We start from the raw sequence: 16,978 nt of genomic DNA, 5'->3' as shown, positions 1-16,978 counted from the left end.
CGGAAGCCTTTCGGCGGCAGTGAGAAATGTAAATGGAGTGCATGGATGGGAAGTTAGCTTCCGTGATGGTCCAGGCTGTGATCACAACTTTTTGTGGTTTCTTATGTTCCTGGGCAGAGCAGTTGCCATAGCAATCAATAGATGGATAACTAGCATTGCTATTTGTTTAAAGACGGAGGCAAAAGAAGCATGAGTGGGTGGATTCAGGCTCCCACAGACCTAAGGGTTGAAGTTTTTGCTTTCAGTTGGTGAATTTAGAAATTTGGGGAAAATTCCAGCTCTCTCTTTCTTTTTCTCTCTATATATCTCTCTCTCCCATTGTGCTGGTTCAAAAGCTTGAGCTCTCTCTCTGTTGCTGGGTTCGTGTTTTGGGGTTTTTCCTTTCCCTGAAGGCGGTATCAAGTGAGGGATCAGATTTGCTGAATTTGCGTTTGAAATGATGCTGCTATATTGGAAAATTTAATGAGTATTAATTAAATAATGTGTTATTTTTTAAAGTATTTTTAGAGTTACGGTTAAACCAATCTTTGCTTCTGATGATATTTCACCTCTATTGTAAGAATAAAGTAGTTTGACCAATCGAATCGCTCTGGAATGCAACACTGCCCATTTGGCTTTTAATAACAAACAGTTGGGGTTGAGGCGCTCTCCTTGATATGTTTCAAGGCGGCTTAGTCTGGTCAAGAATGCTTACTTGCTTTCAAATAGTGAGAGCGTGCAGGAGGTGGTATATTGCGAATGTTTTTTGTATGTGAGATAGTTATACAGAGTAAGAAGATGACAGGACAGATTAAATATTTGTCTGTGCCCGACTGTTTGATAGAAAGTGCAGCAGAGGGTAGATTGTTAAATGTTTGTGCGTAGGAGTGCACCACAAGAATATAACAAAATGTGTGTGAGAGAGACAACACGGTACAGAGTGCAAAAAGCGATGTAGTTCATTTAAGATTTGTGTGTGACACAGAGAAAGTGCAGCAGAGGGCAGATTATTAATGATTTGTGTGAGTGAGACAAGTGGTACAGAGATAGTCCAGCAGGGGAGAGATCATGAAATACTTTGTGCGAGCCAGTATGTGATGGACAGAAAGTGAAGCAGAGAATGGATTGTAGTAAACATCTAAGAGTGTGTGTGTGAGAGAGAGGCAACACAATACAGACAGAGTGCAATGGAGGAATGCACTTAATTCAAGATTAGTATGTCATTCCTGTACAGGGAGACTTTGACCTGCAGGCCCCCACTGCCTGGAGTAGATACCCCCTCCGCCACCCCCTCTCTATTCGCATCCTTCCTCACGGACTCAGCAAAAGACTTCAGATTACACACAGCCAAGGCAGGAGAATGAGTAGCCCTACCTGACTCTGGATCTGATCGGGAAGCTTTCTGATTTACATCCATTGATTGAGTCTGCACTAACGGTGTTGGTGGAGAGCAGTCGGGTCCAATTGGACATTCCCTCTCCACAACCCATTTTGGAGACCACTCCCCACATGTAAGAACTTGATATCCAGTCAAAGGCCTTCACCTGGGTCAGGTTAATGAGGCCATTCTTAAAGTAGGTGACCGTATCCCTCGGATGGTCCGGTGTGGCAAAGCATAGGTTTGGTTGGAGCGAATCACCAATCCAAGAGTAGTTAGCCAGTTGGTGTGGACACACGAACATTTCTCTTGTAGAAAAAAAAGGTTGCCCCACCCGTATTCTATTTAGATCTTACTCCTGTCTCTCTGAGCAATGCCCCCAGTTTTGAACTACCCCACCCTGGGGAAAAAAAAACACCAGCCTCTGCCCCTCATGATTTCACAAAGCTCGAATTTTGGTTTCTATTTTATAATCATCCTGAAGGGATGCTTAAACAAAAGCTGTTGTAATTTTCTTCAGAAGTAAAATTATTGAGACTGAACCGTCGGGTAAAGTCACCTTGTCCCATCGCTCATGAGGGAGAGACAGAGAGAGACGGGTGGCGATGGTTTAACCTGAGGGTCCCCAGGTTTCAATAGAATGGGAGATGGACAGAAGGAGAGTCCTTCGTGTCAACCTGAGCCAATGCAGGAATTAAACCAATACCATTGGCCTCATTCTTTTTTTTTACAAACAAGCCTCCACCCAACTGACATAACCAGCCTCCAACAGTGAACGAACTTGTCATATTTCTGTGAAACATAATTCTGAAACACTTTTGAGAATAATTTTCAAATTCAGCAGGCATGATCAGTTGTGACAGTGTGATGGATGGATGAAGCCTATAACAGCTGATCTGACAGAGTTAAATCTTAACAGACCCTAATTAATAAGGAGTCAGCCACAACTCTGTCCATGGCTGTGCGGTTCATGGAGATGAACAGGCAGGGTCTGAAAATAGAAAAGCCTTCAGCTCTGCAGTGTGATTTAGAGAGATGCTGTGGACTGCAGTATCATTCCTTTTCCAATCACGAATACGGACAATCAGATTAAGTTAACTACAAATTGTAATTTGGGGAAAAGCTTGAGACATCCTTGGAGGGAAGTATGTGACGTACCAGAAGACACGTGTTCTGGCTTCCAGCCCATAACCGCCGCGTGCCAATTGGTGAGTCTGTTCATTTGGACCCTGCGAAAGAGCTTAGTCACTGAGCCCACAGAAGCAACGTTGTTCCAAAGCACTCAAATAGAACACAACAAACGGTTGCTCCTGTCCTGGCAGGAAATATTGGAACAGTCAGTCAGTGATGCGGTTCATTCCCAAACAAGGCTGCTGTCCCATTCCCAGCTCTGCCGTCCATTCCACATCACCAACATCCACATTTGGTGCCAAGCTCATTTTACTCATCGGGACACCAATGTTGATGGTGATCCGTTGATATGGGTTTATGGGAAATACAACAGTCAGGCACTAGAATCACTTGCATTCACTGCTGGTCTGCCCTTAGGTTTCTTTTATTCAGACAGTTTCTTCAGAGATGTCACTATATACATCTGGAGCAGGTGGGACTAATACAAGGTCTTCTATCTCAGAGGTAGGGACACTAACCTTGTGCAAAAAGAGCTCCTATCAGATTTGCTGCTTATTAATTAATGAAATAACTGGTGTGAGTGGATATTTCAGTGAGCTCTGCGTCAGCTCTCTGAACCTGGGCTGAGTTGCCACGGAAATAAGTGTTTTGCTCAGTCTTTGGTGCTCCTCTGCATCCTCGTGTTGATGTCCCACTTTCAGAACCTACAGCGATACCTTTACATCGAGACTCCTCCTGGATCGTGCTCCTGAGTGCTGCCTTTTTACCGTCACGTACCCGATCTGAATCGCAGCACATAGCTCCGGTCTATTGTCCATGAGCGTTTCCGTTCTCCCCCAGCATGCTGCCTGTGTTTTACCAGGACCAGACCAATCTTTGGGTCATGGCTGACTCACGCCGGGTCTTCCCACCGTCAGGAGTAGCAGCTATCGTAAGGTATCCATTGCTCAGGAAGCTGTATCTCTGCCATTGATGTATTGAGTGGATGGTGGAGGAGAGGGCCATGGATGCAGGGCTGACCAGAGTCAGGGTCATGCTGGGAGCTTGGAAACTGGTCTGGATGCTGCTGCAAGAATTGTCCAATGTATCCTAAACTTCCCACGGGTGACATGCTGGCTCAATGGTTCGCACTGCTTCCTCACAGCGCGAGGGACCAAGGTTCGATGTCACACTCGGGCGACTGTCTATGTGGAGTGTGCACATTCTCCCTGCGTCTGCCTGGGTTTCTCACGAGTGCTCCAATTTCCTCCCACAGTCCAAGGATGTGCAGGCTGGTGGACTAGCTGTGTTAAAGTACTCATAAGTTGCAGGGATGTGCAGGTTATATAGGTTATCCATGGGAAACGCAGGGTTATAGGGATTGGGTAGGGGTGTGGGAATGGGTGGGATGCTCTTCAGAGTATCAGTGAGGGCACAGCCATCTGCTTCAACACTGTAGACCTTCTCTGATTCTTGGTGCCTGTACCCCACAACCTGAGCTGCCTCTGGAATATGTGTTGTGCGTCTGATCACATCATGAAATGGAGGTTCTTGTATAGTCCGCTACTGCACACCAGCCACCTCAATGTTTCTGTTCGCCAGCTGGAGACGCCTTGGCATGGTTATTTTCCACTGGGCGCAGGAATCCCGAGTGGAGAGTACTCTATGTCCATCCATTGCTTTTTCTCACCTCTCCTGTTCCTGATCACCACATTGTCATTGCATCCCGAACACTGTCTTTAATAATGAGTGCATTTAAGCTCAGTTAGGAATTTAACTTCTGCTTATGCCAAATGTGATTAACTGAGTGTCCCCACTTTGCCCATGTGCTGCTTATTTATAATTTTTATTTTCCTTAGTTTCTCTCCAATCACAATTTTTCTTGCCCTACAGTGCATTTCTCTTCGAATTCTGAGCTTATAGTGGTGATTAAATTGCGCACTGTTCTTATTCCCATCTGAAACATGAACTGTGTTTTACTCTCTCCATATGTAAAGCCCAACTATCTGAGAATGTCCAGCATTTCGTTTGGGTTGACAGATTTCTAAAAGCTTCAGAATTTATCCATGATTTGATTACAGATGTTGCTCCCTGATCAGATTCTAACATAGAGAGCAATTCAGAGCCAAATGTACCAGGGTGAACATTGGTGGCAGAAGGTGGACACCACTGTTGTTCTATTTACATCAAGTAGCAGAATCTTTGAATGATTATCACATAGAGTGAGTCTACGGAGCTCATCGTGTTTGCAGGAGTTTTCTGTGAAAGGCTATCAACTTGTACCATTCCATTTTCATCGCCTTGTATCGGTTTCAGCAGCTAGACATTCAGGAGATCAGATTGAGCAGTCAGGTTTGAAGGAAGATCATGTTGAGCAGATTGATTCAAGAACTGATCAGATTGAATGGGTAGGTTCTGAACAACATCAGGTGGCACAGACAGATTCCAGGGAAAGTCAGATGAGCTGGTGTATTCTCGGGAAGATCCGATTTAGAGGTAGATTCTCGGCAAGATGCGGTTGTGAGGGAGAAATATAAGGAAGATCATGTTGAGGAGATGAATTCTAGGGAAACACATATTGAGCAGGTAGATTCCAGAGAAGATCAATTTGCTGAATACACATTGTTTGATAAAATGCAACGCAGCATTGTTTCAGCACCAAATTAAATGCTCTGAAGCTGTTGCATGCTGTTGTATTTGTAAACCTGTATTTTTTGGAATTTTGCTTTCACTGCCAAGACCAGCAGATGTTTCCATTCGCCAATTGTCTCTGGGGAACCTGATGTTTATCTTTGAATGACTGCAGTATGTGTGGTGAAAGTGCTGTCACAATGCTGTTGGGTCAAGACCTACAGATGATTCACCTAGTGGTGATGAAATAGCAACATCTATCCAGATCAACAAATGCCTTCTTCTCTCAGTCTGCTTCCAAAGAGCATATCATCATGTGTAGGCCCAGACCAGGGGGAAGCGTTGCTTCACTGAAAAACATCAATCAATCATTGGGGTTTTTTTTTTAATGACAATCAACAGCTACTTTGGTTGCATCATCCTAGTTCAGATCCCACAAATTATCAGTTACATTCAGCACAGTTTCACAACATGTATTTGTGTTTTTGTCTATTCTCTCTCACACTCATTTTATTTAATTCATGGCATGTGGACCGTGCTGGCTTGTCCAGGATTTGATGTCCCTTCTGAATTTCCCCAAAGGGAAGATTTGGATTCATACCGAGCACAGACGAGGGGAGGATGGCAGATTTCCTCCCGAAATGGATATTAGTGAACCAGATGGGGGTTTCTGACAATCAGCAATGGTTTCATGACCATTAGATCCTTCAACCCACGTTTTTAACAGAAATAGAATCCAGCTCTGGGATTTGAATCCAGATCCCCAGAACATCACCTGCGTCTCTGCATTATTGTCTCGTAATAATCCGACAACTCCATCACTTCCTCTGTTATAAAAAAAATTCAAACAATTTACAGTCCATCAGAGGAGAGGTAATTGGATAATTGAATCCAAAGTAGACATCAAGATTTGAGAGAGTCACCCAGTTTATTGTAACCTGAATACCATCAGGTTTTATATATGGTAGGAAGAGGGCAGTGAAGTGTTGAGAAACCAGACACATATTCACGACATAGACAAGGTTTTAGCTGATCATGTGACCTGTCAAACAACAAGTGGATTCACACAGGGGACCAACGTGAGAATAATGCGAGGGGAACACAGATCACCATCTGAACGGGAAACTCATCAATGTAGTCACACCAGGAAGCGAGCATTCACCTGCTGCAAGTCGAATCAAAGAGACCCTACAGTGCAGGGAAAGGCCACTCAGTCCATCGAGTCTACACCAACCTTCCAATGATCATCACACTCAGACCCAGCACCTTACCGGAAACACCATAACCCTGTACTTTAACATGGCCAATCAAGCTACCCTACACATCTTTGAACCATGGGGGAAGACCCATTTGCCAGCACTTGGTCCATTAACCCTCTAAGCCCTTCCCGTTCTTATACCTATCCAGATACCTTTTAAATGCTGCAATTATACCAGCTTGCACCCCTTCCTCTGGCAGCACATTCCATACATGCACAACCCTCTCTACGAAAACGTTGCCACTTATGTCTCTTTTATATCTTTCCCCTGAACCTATGCTCTCTAGTTATGGACTCACCCACCCCATGGAAAAGACTTTATCTCTTTATTATATCCACGCCCCTCATGATCTTCTAAACCTCAATGAGGTCATCCGTCAGCCTCCAGAACTCCAGGGAGAACATCCCCAGCCGATTCAGCCTCTCCCTACAGATCAAATCTTCCAAACCTGGCAACATCCTTGTAAATATTTTCTAAACATTTTCAAGTTTCACAACATTCTTCTGATAGGAAGGAGATCAGAATTGCATGCAATATTCCACAAATTGCCTAACCAATGTCCTGTACCATCGCGAAATGACCTCCCAACTCCTATACTCCCCCAGGACCCGAACAATCCTATTAAGTGTATAATTCCTGCTAAGATTAGCTTTCCCAAAATGCAAAACCTCGCTAAATCAAACTCAGTCTGCCACTCCTCATCCCACTGGTCCATCTGATCAAGAACCCACTGTAATCTGAGGTAACCTTCTTCCCTGTTCATGACACCTCCAATTTTGGTGTCATCAGCAAAGTTATTATTTATACCTCCTACGTAGATGTCCAAATCGTTTATATAAATGAATGAATGAAGTGGAACCAGCACTGATCCTTGTTGCACTTCACTGGTCAGAGGCCTCCAGTCTGAAAAACAATCCTTCACTACCACCCTCTGTCTTCTTCCTTTGAGACAGTTCTGTATCCAAATGGCTAGTTCTCCCGTATTCCATGAGATCTATACTTGCTAACCAATCTTGTTAGCAAGGTAAACCTTGTCGACCACCTTACTGATGTCCACATAGATTATGTCCACCTCTCTGCCCTCATCAATTTTCTTTTTTCACTTCTTCAAAACACTCAATAAAGCTCCTGAGTCATGATTTTCCACCCTGACCATGCCTAATCAGTCCTTGCCTTTCCAAATACATGTACATCCTGTCCCTCAGGTTTCCCTCCAACAACACTGAATTCGGCTTCACTGGTCTATCGTTCCCTGGCTTGTCCTTATCACTTTCCTTAAACAGTGCCACGATGTCAGCCAACCTTCAGTCTTCCAGCACGTCACCGTGACTATTGATGATACGTATATCTCAGCAAAAGGCCCAGCAATCACTTTCCCATCCTCTCACAGAATTCTAGGTTACACCTGATCGGGTTCTGGAAATTTATCAACTTGTATGCATTTCAGGATATCCAGCTTCTCCTCCTCTGTAACAATAACCATCTCAAAATGTAACTATTCACTTATCTACATTCTCTACCTTCAGCCAAGCCTGGAATTGGCCCAAGATCTCTCGAGCTGTAAGCCACCATTGCTAAGCTGTCCCTTATTGTCAGAAGGGATTCACACAATCATCCTAATTGTCGATGCATGAACATGTTCACACAGGGGGTTGGCTAATAAATGTCCAAATTGTGGGAAATGGAGTAAAAGTGCTTGGGAACTGACACATCTTCAATGTGTACACACGAAGGATAGGCCACTCGAATGGTCTCTCTGCAGACCTGCATTGAGGCAACAAGCTCATCCAACCGTATTCACGCCAGTATGTGGCGGGGTGGGGCCTGCGGCGGGGGCAGGGGTGTGGACCATTCACCTGCTCACAAGGTGGTAAAGGATTCACTCATTTATCCAGTTATCTGACACACCAGCGAGTTCCCACTGACCTTTGAAACATCCACACACTGAAATGACTATAAAGTAGCCGGGATCAATTTTCCCGTCCATGTGTTTATAAATGAGAGACCATTCAGGTGCTCTCACTGGGTGGCTGGGTTCAAGTGCTCTTCCAATCTCAGTGTTCACCAGTGAGTTCACACGGAGGAGAGACTGTTCTCCAATCGGCGCAATGGGAAATGATTTGCTTAGTCATCCCACTTGCAAAGAAAGCCCTCAGTTCTCAAGAAACTATAGCGATTGAATTTTTTTTTGAAGCACCAGCCCAGTTACTGGGGTAAATATCAAATAACATACAGTGTCCCGTTCAACTGACATGTTCACAGAGACAGAATTGGACAGCACGGAAGAAGACCCTTCAGTCCAACTGGACAACCAGATATCCGAACCCAATCTAGGCGCATTTGCCAGCACTCAGCCGACATCACTCTAAATCCTTGCTATTCATATACACATCCAGATGCTTCTTAAATGCTGCAATTGTACTAGCCTCCATCCCTTCCTTTGGCAACTCATTCCATACACGCACCACCCACTGCATGAAAAAGTTGATCCTAAGGTCCCTTTAAATCCTTCCCTTCTCACACTAAACCTATACCCTCTAGTTCTGTACTTCACCATCCCAGGGAAAAAGATCTTGTCTGTTTACCTTATCCATAATCTTATAGACATGCATAAGAAGGCTTCTTCCGCATTCACGCTCCAGGAAGAATAGCCCCAGACTATTCAGACTCTCACTGTAGTTGAAACTCTCGAACCCTGGCAATACATTTGTCAATATTTTCAGAAATATGTCAAGTTTCACAACATCCTCCTGCACAAGGGAGACCGAAATTGCATGCAGTACTCCACATGAACAGCTTTCTTTGTTCTTTGTTGAGTTTTACACGGGCAGTCCTGTAGATGTTATATTTTCCACAAGAAATTTTGATGCAAAACAATTATCTAACTGTCATTTTCCATCACTCTTTCTGCAGATTGGGAAAAAAGGTTTGGCGAGGTAGAGAGGAGGTTTTACTTAGTGGGGCAATCTGGAACATGGTGTAGTTGAGACCGAAATGAAATCAGCCAGGACCGTATGTAATAACAGAGCAGGCTCGAGGGGCTGAATGGCCTTCTCCTGCCCCTAGTTCTTATGTTCTCTTGGTGATTTCAAAGAAACATCAAATAACCCTGCTTCCTCTCTCCACAGATGCTGCCAGACCTGATGAGTTTCTCCAGCATTATTTGTTTTTGTTTGTACATTAGAACATAGCACGTAGAACATAGAAAAATACAGCGCAGTACAGTCCCTTCGAAACTCGATGTTGCGCCAATCCAAGCCCACCTAACCTACACTAGCCCACTTTCTTCCATATGCCTATCCAATGCCCGTTTAAATGCCCATAAAGAGGGAGAGTCCACCACTGTTACTGGCAGGGTATTCCATGAACTCATGACTCTCTGAGTAAAGAATCTACCCCTAACATCTATCCTACATCTACCACCCCTTAATTTAAAGCTATGCCCCCTCGTAATATCTGACTCCATACGTGGAAAAAGGTTCTCATGGTCAACCCTATCTAAACCCCTAATCATCTTGTACACCTCTATCAAGTCACCCCTAAACCTTCTTTTCTCCAATGAAAACAACCCCAAGTGCCTCAGCCTTTCCTCATACGATCTTCCTACCAAACCAGGCAACATCCTGGTAAACTCCCTCTGCACCCGTTCCAGTGCCTCCACATCCTTCCTATAGTATGGCGACCAATACTGCGCACAATATTCCAGATGCGGCCGCACCAGTGCCTTATGCAACTGCAATATGACCTCAGGACTCCGGATCTCAATTCCCCTACCAATAAAGGCCAGTACACCATATTCCTTCTTCACAGCACTATTTACCTGGGTGGCAACTTTCAGAGATCTGTGTACATGGACACCAAGATCCCTCTGCTCATCCACACTACCAAGTATCCGACCATTAGCCCAGTATCCCATCTTCTTGTTACTCTTACCAAAGTGAATCACTTCACACTTAGCGACATTGAACTCCATTTGCCACCTTTCTGCCCAGCTCTGCAGCTTATCAATATCCTGTTGTAACCTGCCACATCCATCCTCACTGTCAACAGCTCCACCGGCTTTCGTATAATCCGCAAATTTGCTCACCCAACCTTCTAGCCCCTCCTCCAGGTCATTTATAAAAATGACAAACAGCAATGGTCCCAAAACAGATCCTTGCGGAAACCCCGCTGGTAACTGCACTCCAAGATGGACCTTTACCATCAACTACCACCCTCCGTCTTCTTCCAGCCAGCCAATTCCTAATCCAAACCTCCAACTCCCCCTCAACGCCATACCTCCGTATTTGTTGCATTAGCCTACCATGGGAAACCTTATCAAATGCCTTACTGAAATCCATATACACCACATCAACCGCTTTACCCTCGTCCACCTCCTTAGTCACCTTCTCAAAGAATTCAATAAGGTTTGTGAGGCACGACCGGCCCTTCACAAAACCATGCTGACTATCATTGATCACATTATTCCTATCCAGGTGTTCATAAATCCTATCCCTTACAATTCTCTCTAAGACTTTGCCCACAACAGAGGGAAGACTCACCGGCATATAGTTACTAGAGCTATCCCTACTCCCCTTCTTGAACAAGGAAACCACAGTTGCTATCCTCCACTTTTCTGGCACTATTCCTGTAGACAGCGAGGACATAAAAATCAAGAAATTAATTTGAGGTGTTACATTTGCTCATGATATTGAAGTGAGATGCGTGTTTAATTTCTTTTGGAAATGCGTGTCCCGTTTGCCAGAATTTGACTCATATCCCTCCAAACCCCTCCTGTTCATATACAAATTCAGGTGCCATTTCAATGTTGTAATTGTACCAGCTTTCAGCATTTCCTCTGCCAGCTCATTCAATACATACACCACTCTATGCATGAAAATATCATCCTTTTGATCCCATCTAAATCTTTCCCTCTCACCTGCAAACTATGCCATCCAGTTTTTGACTCCTGTGAATTGATAAAAAAAAATGTCTATGCATCCATGTATCTCATGATATTATAAACTTTCATAAGGTCACCCCTCAGAGTCTGACACTCCATGGAAAATAACCCCGGCCTATTCAGCCTGTTCCTCTCACTCAAACGCTACGAACCTGGCAATATCTTTGTAAATCTTTTCTGATACACAAGTATCACAACATCTTTCCTACAGCAGAGTGTCCAGAACTGGATGTATTATTTTAAAAATGTCCGAAACCGTGTCCTTTACAGCCTTAACATGACATCTCAAAACCTAAATTCAATGTGATGACTAATAAAGGCAAATGTATCAAATGCCTTCTTCATGGCCCTGTCTACCTGCCACACCATTTTCAAGTAACTATGAACCTGCACTCAAACGTGCCTTTGTTCAGCAATCACATCTCACCACTAAATGTGTACACCCTGCCCTGGTTTGCCTCACCAAAATTTAGCACCTCAGGTTTATCTAAATTAAGCTCCATTTGCCACTCCTCGGACCATTGGCCCATCTGATCAAGGTCTCCTTGCATTCTGAGATAACCATCTTCACTGTCCACACCATTACCACTTGAAGTGTCAGCTGCAAACTGATTAAACATGCCTACTTTAATCATATTTAAATCATTTATATAAATGATAGACAATAGTGGACCCAGCGCCGATCCTTGCAGCTCACCTTTGGTCACAGACATCCAGTCTGAAAAGCAATCATCAACCTCTACCTTCTATCTCCTAATTTCAAACCAATTTTACATCCAGATGGAGAGCTTTCCTTGGATTCCACTTGACCAAAATTTCCTAACTGTGCTAATAAGTTGTCTGAACATTTCACGAGAAAAATAATTTAAATTTATCCAGTCAGGCATGATGTGGTGAAATGCGATTCACGATTGTAGGTAGGAAAGGTAAAATATGAACGCTTATGTTTAAAATGGGTGAGAAATTATTAACATAACCATCCTTTTGGAAAGATAGGACCCGGTATACAATGATCAGAAAGTTAATGTGATGGTGCAATCAAAAAGGTGGACAAATGATATGATCCCAGTTATCGGACAGTGAGGAAGACTTGCTATGAGTATCCAGGGGTTTGGGTGTGAAAATGGATACTTTGCAATAAACACAAACACGCACACACACACACATATACACGCACTCACTGAACAAAGGCCAGTGATGTTGAGTAAATGTGGGGGTGCTTGGTATTCTCGAAGTTCATTGTTTCCTAGTATGCAGGTACAATATCGAAATATGTCGTTGACAGAAAGAAAGGGAAGCTAAGTGCTGTTAGCAGGATAGTGTTGAGTGTCGGAAGGTTATTGGTATTTTGGTGGGGAAGATGGATTCTTGCAGATGAAGTCCAATGTGAAGAAGTGTGAGGAAATAGATTTTGGGCAGAAGAAGAGTCAATCGACAATTTGGCTCTAATTCAAAAAGGGGTTTAACAGGAGCAGGATGTACATGAACTGATGGAATGTATTTTGGCAGCATAGGCTGAGAGAACATCCCATAAAGAACTTTGTCTCCTGGTCCTTGTTCACAGTGACAGAGACTGTGGGAGCAATGAGGTGATGTTGTGTTTTTTTTATGATGCACCAGTTCAGATTCAGCTGGAGCATTATTTCCTGTTCTGGAAACCCGACGATCGGAATGATTGTGGAGACTGTAGAGACAAGTTGAAACAAGTTTACAAGAAAGATTTCAGGGATGTGCATGCTCAGTTTACATCATCGCTTGGAGGAGTGGAGCTGAGGATAAGTCCGTCCAAGGCCCGAAAGGTGCCTTCCACATCAGTCAACGTTTCACCTGCACATCCACCAATGTTATTTATTGTATCTGTTGCTCCCACTTTGGTCTGCTTTGCATTGGAAGACCTGACACCTTCTCACAGAGCACTTCAGACAACATCATCGGGACACCCACACCAATGAAACCCACTGCTCCATGACTAAAGCTTTCAATTCGCCCTCCTACTCTGCCGAGGACATGCAGGTCCTGGGCTCCTCTATCGCCACTCCCTCACCATCCGACACCTGAAGGAAAAACGCCTCATCTACCGTCTTGGGACATTTCAATCCCATGGCATCAATGTGGATTTCACCAGCTTCCTCACTTCTCCTGCCCCCCACTTTATCCAAGTTCCAACCTCCCAGCTCAACACCATCTTCATGAACTGCCCCATCTGTCAATCTTCCTTCCCACCTATCTGCTCCACTCTTCGCTCTGACCTATCACCTTTACCACCACCTCGACCCATTTATTGCAGTTCAGCTACCTTCAACCTACCCCTACCTCCTCGTATTTATCTCCTCACCCACGAGGCTCCCAGCGTCATTCCTGATACAGGGATTTTTGCCCGAAAAGTCGATTTTCCTGCTGCTTGGATGCTGTCTGACTTCTCGATCTTTTGGCTGAGATCATGTCTGTTCTTGTCAGCTTTAATATGTGATCCATCCCTGAATTAGGGACTAAATATTATTCTGAATTTTGCAGGAAGAAGTTGGATTAGGAGCTTGCTCAACCAACTTCGCACATCGTCCTGTTATTGCAGTGTTTCTGAGAATCGTGCACCCCTCATAAAACAATCAGAAAAGCAGCTTTATTAGTTCACCTTTTTGTGTGTTCGCTTTATTTCTCGTCTCCCGAGTCGGTGTGTAAGAAAGCACACTGAGAACCTTTTGGTCAAGTCAGACTCGCATTTGTGCAAATCAATTTGTTCTCGGTTGCTATTCACCTGTCACTTTCTGCATGTTCAGCACTTACTCTCAATGTTATCACATCATCCCTGGTGCAGGCCGCCCCTTCCCACCAACTCCCAACTCCGAACATCAGAAGTTTAACAAAGTTGCCCACCAGCTCCACCTAATGTCAAATGGCATTTCAGAAAACAAATGGAGAAGATGAAACTATTGAATTATTCAACAGTTTAGATTTTGATCCTGACGATGATGATTCGGATTTATTGAAAGAGAGATTTTGAGAACACTGAGAAGAAGGAAAATTCTGATGTTTTAAAGCACATAGAGTCGCAGAGGTGTACAGTACAACTTGTCCAGCTGACCAGATTTTCGAACCTAATGTAGTCTTATTTGCCAGCACTTGGCCCATATTCCTCAAAAACCTTCATATTCTCAACCAGATGCTTTTAAAATGTTGTATTTGGACCAACCTCCACCACTTCCTCTGGCAGCGCATTCCACACAGACACCTTCTTCTGCATGAATACATTGCCCCTTAGGTTCCTTTTAACTTCTTCCTCTCTCACCTGAAACCATTCCCTCTCGTTCTGGACTACGCATCGCAGGGAAAATACCTTTTTCTGTTGACCCTATCCATGCTCCTCATGATTTTATAAAGCTCTATACGGTCAACCCTCAGCCTCCGAAGCTCCAGGGAAAACAGCCCCAGCCTATTCAGCCTCTCCCTGTAGCTGAAAGCACTCCAACCCTGGCAACAATTATTGTAAATCTTTAAGAATGTTTGACATCAGCGTGCAAGATAGGTGTGTTTGGGCGGCTTTATTTTCTCAATTCAAAGGCCTGTGAGTACAATCAGATTACATGTTCACTGATGTAGGACACAGTTGTGTGTGGTATCATGAATGAGCAAGTCAGGGGTATATTACTCTGAGCGCCGATTCTCACATTAACCAGTCCAATAGAAACTTGCGGGGCAGGCGAAATGAGCCAGAGTTTTAAAAAGCAGTGCATCAAGATGTAGAATTACCTGTCCACAAAGTACATTATTACTCTAAGAACTCTCCAGCGCCTGAGACACGTCCTGCTCAGGGACTGGCATAACATCTCTGCCTGTCCTTTGCTTTTTTACACATTGATGCCTCGATCAGAAATTAATGTTAAACAGTGTTCCTGTCTTGCCTGGGTGATTATCGCAGACATACGCCAGGCACCTTGTCGTTATTGTTAGCGGTGATCAAAAAGCGGCTGGCCTGTCAGGCACTTGGAACAGCAGCTAAAGCAGCAAACATTCTGCACGTGCTTCAAACAAATGGTCACGTCTCAAAGCCTCAGTGAACCAGTTCTCAGTCAGGGCAAGGAAGACAGGATTCAGTCAGGAGGTCCTGGCACAGCATGTCCACGGACTTTGACATAATTTGGGACAATCAGGATTAAGGAATCTGTACCACTGCAGTCAAGAGAGTTGGCCACACAAACTACTCATAACATCCCCGAAAATTCCAGTAGATTTTTCAATCTTAAATTCCCGTCCACCAATCCATACTGACACTGTCCGTTCCTGTCATTTGTGGATCAGTTCGATGAAATTCTCAAGGAGATATTCTGGAGCCCTCACAGCATCAATGATGTTGGGGAAGTCAATTCTGGGCCATGGGGGCAGCCTGCTTGTAGGCAGAGTAGACAGGTATTGTGGAAGGGATGGGAAAAGCACCAAATTAGAGGCGGAGGGAGACGAGGACATGAGTTACTATGGTAGTTCGAATCACCATCACTGTCTCGGTTTTGGTGTGGTTGCCATGTGATGGTTGGCACGGCGACACTATAGGGCTGGGGCTAGGGGATGGGTAACTTTGTGAGGTAAAGTTTATACAGGATTGAGCCGTCTGGGAAATACAGAAGCTCATGGGCTCTATACAAAGTGCAGGGAAGAAAGGAGAGTGAGGATGTCATGTTGCAGCTTTATCAGATTTCAGTTCGGCTTCACTTAGAGTGTTGTGTTGAATGCTGTTCGCCACATTAAGGGAGGATGTGGATGGTGCAGAAGAGGTTTACCAGGATGCTTGTTGTAATAGATGGTACGAGCTATGAGGAGACTCTGGAAGAACTCAGATTGTTTTCCTCGGAGCAGCGGAGGCTGAAAGGAGACTCCGTGGAAGTGTATAAAATTATGAGACACATAAATAGAGTGGTCAGTCAGAATCTCTTTCCCAGAATTGAAATGTTTCAAACTGTGGAACATACATTTAAGACGAAAGTGTGAAAGTTCAAACGAGATGTAGGGCAAGGTTGTTTTTCCACCGAGATCAGTAGATGCCTGGAATATAATATCAGGGATGGAGACATATATGATCGGTGTATTTAAGTGTCTTTTAGTCCATAAGCAGATGGATGTGCAAGGAATGGAGGGATGTGGACAAAGTGACCATCAACCAGCTGGAACTGGCAGTTGTTAAATAAATGAAGACAGAAGTGAATGTATTTGCAGGAATGGTGGGCAGCAACCTCATCGAAAACATAAACTAATCCGAATCTACTCCCAATCATTAGACTTACTATTGTTTATAATGTCCTTATCTGCCATTTCATTTGACTTACTGCAAATCGATCGGTAACTTATTTCTTCATTGCACACGCTGGTAACTTTGACAGCACAAGACAATATCTAACACTTTGATAGAGAGTTTATAAAACAAGATTCACACCAGTCCAAAAAAGCAAAGAATTCAGTTAATGAACATGGAAAATTTTGAATTCACAATTGAGAATTGACAACCAAGAATTTGGAGGGCAATGTAGCTGTGTTGGATCTGGTAGTCACCAGATAATCAAGGAATATTGGGATTTGTTGTGATATGCAAACTAGGAGAATAGAAGAAATTTGAACAAAATAAAGACATGGATTTTGTGATTTGGTATCCAGCGATATGGCCATGGAATAGAAGGGTACTGTGGTGACAAT

At 43.9% G+C, this 16,978-nt stretch overlaps 1 non-coding gene across 1 annotated transcript; it reads left to right on the top strand.

Annotated features, from left to right (window-relative positions):
* Positions 1-13,711: 13,711 nt before the first annotated feature.
* Positions 13,712-13,896, top strand: LOC132814819 (U2 spliceosomal RNA). Its single transcript, XR_009644508.1, has one exon. It is a non-coding gene; the product is annotated as a U2 spliceosomal RNA (small nuclear RNA).
* Positions 13,897-16,978: the final 3,082 nt, after the last annotated feature.

The sequence above is a fragment of the Hemiscyllium ocellatum genome, unplaced genomic scaffold (assembly GCF_020745735.1).
Source record: "Hemiscyllium ocellatum isolate sHemOce1 unplaced genomic scaffold, sHemOce1.pat.X.cur. scaffold_941_pat_ctg1, whole genome shotgun sequence".
Classification (NCBI taxonomy): Eukaryota; Metazoa; Chordata; class Chondrichthyes; order Orectolobiformes; family Hemiscylliidae; genus Hemiscyllium; species Hemiscyllium ocellatum.
This window is presented reverse-complemented; position numbering and strand designations above follow the sequence as displayed.